Source organism: Hypomesus nipponensis, chromosome 6 (assembly GCF_054491055.1).
Source record: "Hypomesus nipponensis isolate SF chromosome 6, ASM5449105v1, whole genome shotgun sequence".
NCBI lineage: Eukaryota > Metazoa > Chordata > Actinopteri > Osmeriformes > Osmeridae > Hypomesus > Hypomesus nipponensis.
The window spans coordinates 912,501-917,500 of record NC_140366.1 but is presented as its reverse complement, the minus strand read 5'-3'; the positions used below and the strand labels follow the sequence as shown (position 1 = coordinate 917,500).

Genomic DNA, 5,000 nt, shown 5'->3' with positions numbered 1-5,000 from the left:
TCTCTCTCTCTCTCTCTCGTGTCAAAATGAAAACAGCTTCCAGCCCCTTTCATGAAGGACTACTTGTGCATATTGCAAGATGTCAGTTTCTAAGTGAATGAGCAAAAGAGCATACAGCACCTGGTATTCCCAGGCGGTCTCCCAGCCAAGTACTAACCAGGCCCGACCCTGCTTAGCTTCCGAGATCAGACGAGATCGGGCTTTGCCAGGCTGGTATGGCCGTACTAAATAAGTTGACAACCATAGGCTACTTATCCATATACAGATTTAGCAATTGACAATGCAAGGTAGTCTCTCTCTCTCTCTCTCTCTCTCTCTCTCTCTCGTGTCAAAATGAAAACAGCTTCCAGCCCCTTTCATGAAGGACTACTTGTGCATATTGCAAGATGTCAGTTTCTAAGTGAATGAGCAAAAGAGCATACAGCACCTGGTATTCCCAGGCGGTCTCCCATCCAAGTACTAACCAGGCCCGACCCTGCTTAGCTTCCGAGATCAGACGAGATCGGGCGTTGCCAGGCTGGTATGGCCGTACGAAATAAGTTGACAACCATAGGCTACTTATCCATATACAGATTTAGCAATTGACAATGCAAGGTGGTCTCTCTCTCTCTCTCTCTCGTGTCAAAATGAAAACAGCTTCCAGCCCCTTTCATGAAGGACTACTTGTGCATATTGCAAGATTTCAGTTTCTAAGTGAATGAGCAAAAGAGCATACAGCACCTGGTATTCCCAGGCGGTCTCCCATCCAAGTACTAACCAGGCCCGACCCTGCTTAGCTTCCGAGATCAGACGAGATCAGGCGTTGCCAGGCTGGTATGGCCGTACGAAATAAGTTGACAACCATAGGCTACTTATCCATATACAGATTTAGCAATTGACAATGCAAGGTGGTCTCTCTCTCTCTCTCTCTCTCGTGTCAAAATGAAAACAGCTTCCAGCCCCTTTCATGAAGGACTACTTGTGCATATTGCAAGATGTCAGTTTCTAAGTGAATGAGCAAAAGAGCATACAGCACCTGGTATTCCCAGGCGGTCTCCCATCCAAGTACTAACCAGGCCCGACCCTGCTTAGCTTCCGAGATCAGACGAGATCGGGCGTTGCCAGGCTGGTATGGCCGTACTAAATAAGTTGACAACCATAGGCTACTTATCCATATACAGATTTAGCAATTGACAATGCAAGGTAGTCTCTCTCTCTCTCTCTCTCGTGTCAAAATGAAAACAGCTTCCAGCCCCTTTCATGAAGGACTACTTGTGCATATTGCAAGATGTCAGTTTCTAAGTGAATGAGCAAAAGAGCATACAGCACCTGGTATTCCCAGGCGGTCTCCCATCCAAGTACTAACCAGGCCCGACCCTGCTTAGCTTCCGAGATCAGACGAGATCGGGCGTTGCCAGGCTGGTATGGCCGTACGAAATAAGTTGACAACCATAGGCTACTTATCCATATACAGATTTAGCAATTGACAATGCAAGGTGGTCTCTCTCTCTCTCTCTCTCTCTCTCGTGTCAAAATGAAAACAGCTTCCAGCCCCTTTCATGAAGGACTACTTGTGCATATTGCAAGATTTCAGTTTCTAAGTGAATGAGCAAAAGAGCATACAGCACCTGGTATTCCCAGGCGGTCTCCCATCCAAGTACTAACCAGGCCCGACCCTGCTTAGCTTCCGAGATCAGACGAGATCGGGCGTTGCCAGGCTGGTATGGCCGTACGAAATAAGTTGACAACCATAGGCTACTTATCCATATACAGATTTAGCAATTGACAATGCAAGGTGGTCTCTCTCTCTCTCTCTCTCTCGTGTCAAAATGAAAACAGCTTCCAGCCCCTTTCATGAAGGACTACTTGTGCATATTGCAAGATTTCAGTTTTTAAGTGAATGAGCAAAAGAGCATACAGCACCTGGTGTTCCCAGGCGGTCTCCCATCCAAGTACTAACCAGGCCCAACCCTGCTTAGCTTCCGAGATCAGACGAGATCAGGCGTTGCCAGGCTGGTATGGCCGTACGAAATAAGTTGACAACCATAGGCTACTTATCCATATACAGATTTAGCAATTGACAATGCAAGGTGGTCTCTCTCTCTCTCTCTCTCTCTCTCTCGTGTCAAAATGAAAACAGCTTCCAGCCCCTTTCATGAAGGACTTATTGTGCATATTGCAAGATTTCAGTTTCTAAGTGAATGAGCAAAAGAGCATACAGCACCTGGTATACCCAGGCGGTCTCCCATCCAAGTACTAACCAGGCCCGACCCTGCTTAGCTTCCGAGATCAGACGAGATCGGGCGTTGCCAGGCTGGTATGGCCGTACGAAATAAGTTGACAACCATAGGCTACTTATCCATATACAGATTTAGCAATTGACAATGCAAGGTGGTCTCTCTCTCTCTCTCTCTCTCTCTCTCGTGTCAAAATGAAAACAGCTTCCAGCCCCTTTCATGAAGGACTACTTGTGCATATTGCAAGATTTCAGTTTCTAAGTGAATGAGCAAAAGAGCATACGGCACCTGGTATTCCCAGGCGGTCTCCCATCCAAGTACTAACCAGGCCCGACCCTGCTTAGCTTCCGAGATCAGACGAGATCGGGCGTTGCCAGGCTGGTATGGCCGTACGAAATAAGTTGACAACCATAGGCTACTTATCCATATACAGATTTAGCAATTGACAATGCAAGGTAGTCTCTCTCTCTCTCTCTCTCTCTCTCTCTCTCGTGTCAAAATGAAAACAGCTTCCAGCCCCTTTCATGAAGGACTACTTGTGCATATTGCAAGATTTCAGTTTCTAAGTGAATGAGCAAAAGAGCATACAGCACCTGGTATTCCCAGGCGGTCTCCCATCCAAGTACTAACCAGGCCCAACCCTGCTTAGCTTCCGAGATCAGACGAGATCGGGCGTTGCCAGGCTGGTATGGCCGTACGAAATAAGTTGACAACCATAGGCTACTTATCCATATACAGATTTAGCAATTGACAATGCAAGGTGGTCTCTCTCTCTCTCTCTCTCCCTCTCGTGTCAAAATGAAAACAGCTTCCAGCCCCTTTCATGAAGGACTACTTGTGCATATTGCAAGATTTCAGTTTCTAAGTGAATGAGCATACAGCACCTGGTATTCCCAGGCGGTCTCCCATCCAAGTACTAACCAGGCCCGACCCTGCTTAGCTTCCGAGATCAGACGAGATCGGGCGTTGCCAGGCTGGTATGGCCGTACGAAATAAGTTGACAACCATAGGCTACTTATCCATATACAGATTTAGCAATTGACAATGCAAGGTAGTCTCTCTCTCTCTCGTGTCAAAATGAAAACAGCTTCCAGCCCCTTTCATGAAGGACTACTTGTGCATATTGCAAGATTTCAGTTTCTAAGTGAATGAGCAAAAGAGCATACAGCACCTGGTATTCCCAGGCGGTCTCCCATCCAAGTACTACAAGGCCCGACCCTGCTTAGCTTCCGAGATCAGACGAGATCGGGCGTTGCCAGGCTGGTATGGCCGTACGAAATAAGTTGACAACCATAGGCTACTTATCCATATACAGATTTGGCAATTGACAATGCAAGGTGGTCTCTCTCTCTCTCTCTCATGTCAAAATGAAAACAGCTTCCAGCCCCTTTCATGAAGGACTACTTGTGCATATTGCAAGATGTCAGTTTCTAAGTGAATGAGCAAAAGAGCATACAGCACCTGGTATTCCCAGGCGGTCTCCCATCCAATTACTAGCCAGGCCCGACCCTGCTTAGCTTCCGAGATCAGACGAGATCGGGCGTTGCCAGGCTGGTATGGCCGTACAAAATAAGTTGACAACCATAGGCTACTTATCCATATACAGATTTAGCAATTGACAATGCAAGGTGGTCTCTCTCTCTCTCTCTCTCTCTCTCTCGTGTCAAAATGAAAACAGCTTCCAGCCCCTTTCATGAAGGACTACTTGTGCATATTGCAAGATGTCAGTTTCTAAGTGAATGAGCAAAAGAGCATACAGCACCTGGTATTCCCAGGCGGTCTCCCATCCAAGTACTAACCAGGCCCGACCCTGCTTAGCTTCCGAGATCAGACGAGATCGGGCGTTGCCAGGCTGGTATGGCCGTACAAAATACGTTGACAACCATAGGCTACTTATCCATATACAGATTTAGCAATTGACAATGCAAGGTAGTCTCTCTCTCTCTCTCTCATGTCAAAATGAAAACAGCTTCCAGCCCCTTTCATGAAGGACTACTTGTGCATATTGCAAGATGTCAGTTTCTAAGTGAATGAGCAAAAGAGCATACAGCACCTGGTATTCCCAGGCGGTCTCCCATCCAAGTACTAACCAGGCCCGACCCTGCTTAGCTTCCGAGATCAGACGAGATCGGGCGTTGCCAGGCTGGTATGGCCGTACAAAATACGTTGACAACCATAGGCTACTTATCCATATACAGATTTAGCAATTGACAATGCAAGGTAGTCTCTCTCTCTCTCTCTCTCTCTCGTGTCAAAATGAAAACAGCTTCCAGCCCCTTTCATGAAGGACTACTTGTGCATATTGCAAGATGTCAGTTTCTAAGTGAATGAGCAAAAGAGCATACAGCACCTGGTATTCCCAGGCGGTCTCCCATCCAAGTACTAACCAGGCCCGACCCTGCTTAGCTTCCGAGATCAGACGAGATCGGGCTTTGCCAGGCTGGTATGGCCGTACTAAATAAGTTGACAACCATAGGCTACTTATCCATATACAGATTTAGCAATTGACAATGCAAGGTAGTCTCTCTCTCTCTCTCTCTCTCTCTCTCTCGTGTCAAAATGAAAACAGCTTCCAGCCCCTTTCATGAAGGACTACTTGTGCATATTGCAAGATGTCAGTTTCTAAGTGAATGAGCAAAAGAGCATACAGCACCTGGTATTCCCAGGCGGTCTCCCATCCAAGTACTAACCAGGCCCGACCCTGCTTAGCTTCCGAGATCAGACGAGATCGGGCGTTGCCAGGCTGGTATGGCCGTACGAAATAAGTTGACAACCATAGGCTAC

At 47.1% G+C, this 5,000-nt stretch overlaps 13 non-coding genes and 4 pseudogenes across 13 annotated transcripts; all 17 read right to left on the bottom strand.

Moving 5' to 3' along the window:
• Positions 1 to 108: 108 nt before the first annotated feature.
• On the bottom strand, positions 109 to 227 carry LOC146284723 (5S ribosomal RNA; annotated as a pseudogene).
• A 188-nt stretch (positions 228 to 415) lies between these two features.
• Positions 416 to 534, bottom strand: LOC146284722 (5S ribosomal RNA). The gene has a single exon (XR_014759714.1). It is a non-coding gene; the product is annotated as a 5S ribosomal RNA (ribosomal RNA).
• Positions 535 to 708: 174 nt separating this feature from the next.
• Positions 709 to 827, bottom strand: LOC146284721 (5S ribosomal RNA). The gene has a single exon (XR_014761280.1). It is a non-coding gene; the product is annotated as a 5S ribosomal RNA (ribosomal RNA).
• Positions 828 to 1,003: 176 nt separating this feature from the next.
• On the bottom strand, positions 1,004 to 1,122 carry LOC146284720 (5S ribosomal RNA). Its single transcript, XR_014761493.1, has one exon. It is a non-coding gene; the product is annotated as a 5S ribosomal RNA (ribosomal RNA).
• A 174-nt stretch (positions 1,123 to 1,296) lies between these two features.
• Positions 1,297 to 1,415, bottom strand: LOC146284719 (5S ribosomal RNA). Its single transcript, XR_014759713.1, has one exon. It is a non-coding gene; the product is annotated as a 5S ribosomal RNA (ribosomal RNA).
• A 180-nt stretch (positions 1,416 to 1,595) lies between these two features.
• LOC146284718 (5S ribosomal RNA) lies at positions 1,596 to 1,714 on the bottom strand. The gene has a single exon (XR_014759712.1). It is a non-coding gene; the product is annotated as a 5S ribosomal RNA (ribosomal RNA).
• A 176-nt stretch (positions 1,715 to 1,890) lies between these two features.
• LOC146284717 (5S ribosomal RNA) lies at positions 1,891 to 2,009 on the bottom strand. Its single transcript, XR_014761056.1, has one exon. It is a non-coding gene; the product is annotated as a 5S ribosomal RNA (ribosomal RNA).
• Positions 2,010 to 2,191: 182 nt separating this feature from the next.
• On the bottom strand, positions 2,192 to 2,310 carry LOC146284716 (5S ribosomal RNA). Its single transcript, XR_014761925.1, has one exon. It is a non-coding gene; the product is annotated as a 5S ribosomal RNA (ribosomal RNA).
• A 182-nt stretch (positions 2,311 to 2,492) lies between these two features.
• Positions 2,493 to 2,611, bottom strand: LOC146284715 (5S ribosomal RNA). The gene has a single exon (XR_014759856.1). It is a non-coding gene; the product is annotated as a 5S ribosomal RNA (ribosomal RNA).
• A 186-nt stretch (positions 2,612 to 2,797) lies between these two features.
• LOC146284714 (5S ribosomal RNA) lies at positions 2,798 to 2,916 on the bottom strand. Its single transcript, XR_014760277.1, has one exon. It is a non-coding gene; the product is annotated as a 5S ribosomal RNA (ribosomal RNA).
• Positions 2,917 to 3,088: 172 nt separating this feature from the next.
• On the bottom strand, positions 3,089 to 3,207 carry LOC146284713 (5S ribosomal RNA). The gene has a single exon (XR_014759710.1). It is a non-coding gene; the product is annotated as a 5S ribosomal RNA (ribosomal RNA).
• A 168-nt stretch (positions 3,208 to 3,375) lies between these two features.
• Positions 3,376 to 3,493, bottom strand: LOC146284712 (5S ribosomal RNA; annotated as a pseudogene).
• Positions 3,494 to 3,665: 172 nt separating this feature from the next.
• On the bottom strand, positions 3,666 to 3,784 carry LOC146284711 (5S ribosomal RNA; annotated as a pseudogene).
• A 182-nt stretch (positions 3,785 to 3,966) lies between these two features.
• On the bottom strand, positions 3,967 to 4,085 carry LOC146284710 (5S ribosomal RNA). Its single transcript, XR_014760964.1, has one exon. It is a non-coding gene; the product is annotated as a 5S ribosomal RNA (ribosomal RNA).
• A 172-nt stretch (positions 4,086 to 4,257) lies between these two features.
• Positions 4,258 to 4,376, bottom strand: LOC146284709 (5S ribosomal RNA). Its single transcript, XR_014760963.1, has one exon. It is a non-coding gene; the product is annotated as a 5S ribosomal RNA (ribosomal RNA).
• A 178-nt stretch (positions 4,377 to 4,554) lies between these two features.
• LOC146284708 (5S ribosomal RNA) lies at positions 4,555 to 4,673 on the bottom strand (annotated as a pseudogene).
• Positions 4,674 to 4,857: 184 nt separating this feature from the next.
• On the bottom strand, positions 4,858 to 4,976 carry LOC146284707 (5S ribosomal RNA). Its single transcript, XR_014759709.1, has one exon. It is a non-coding gene; the product is annotated as a 5S ribosomal RNA (ribosomal RNA).
• Between the last annotated feature and the right edge of the window lie 24 nt (positions 4,977 to 5,000).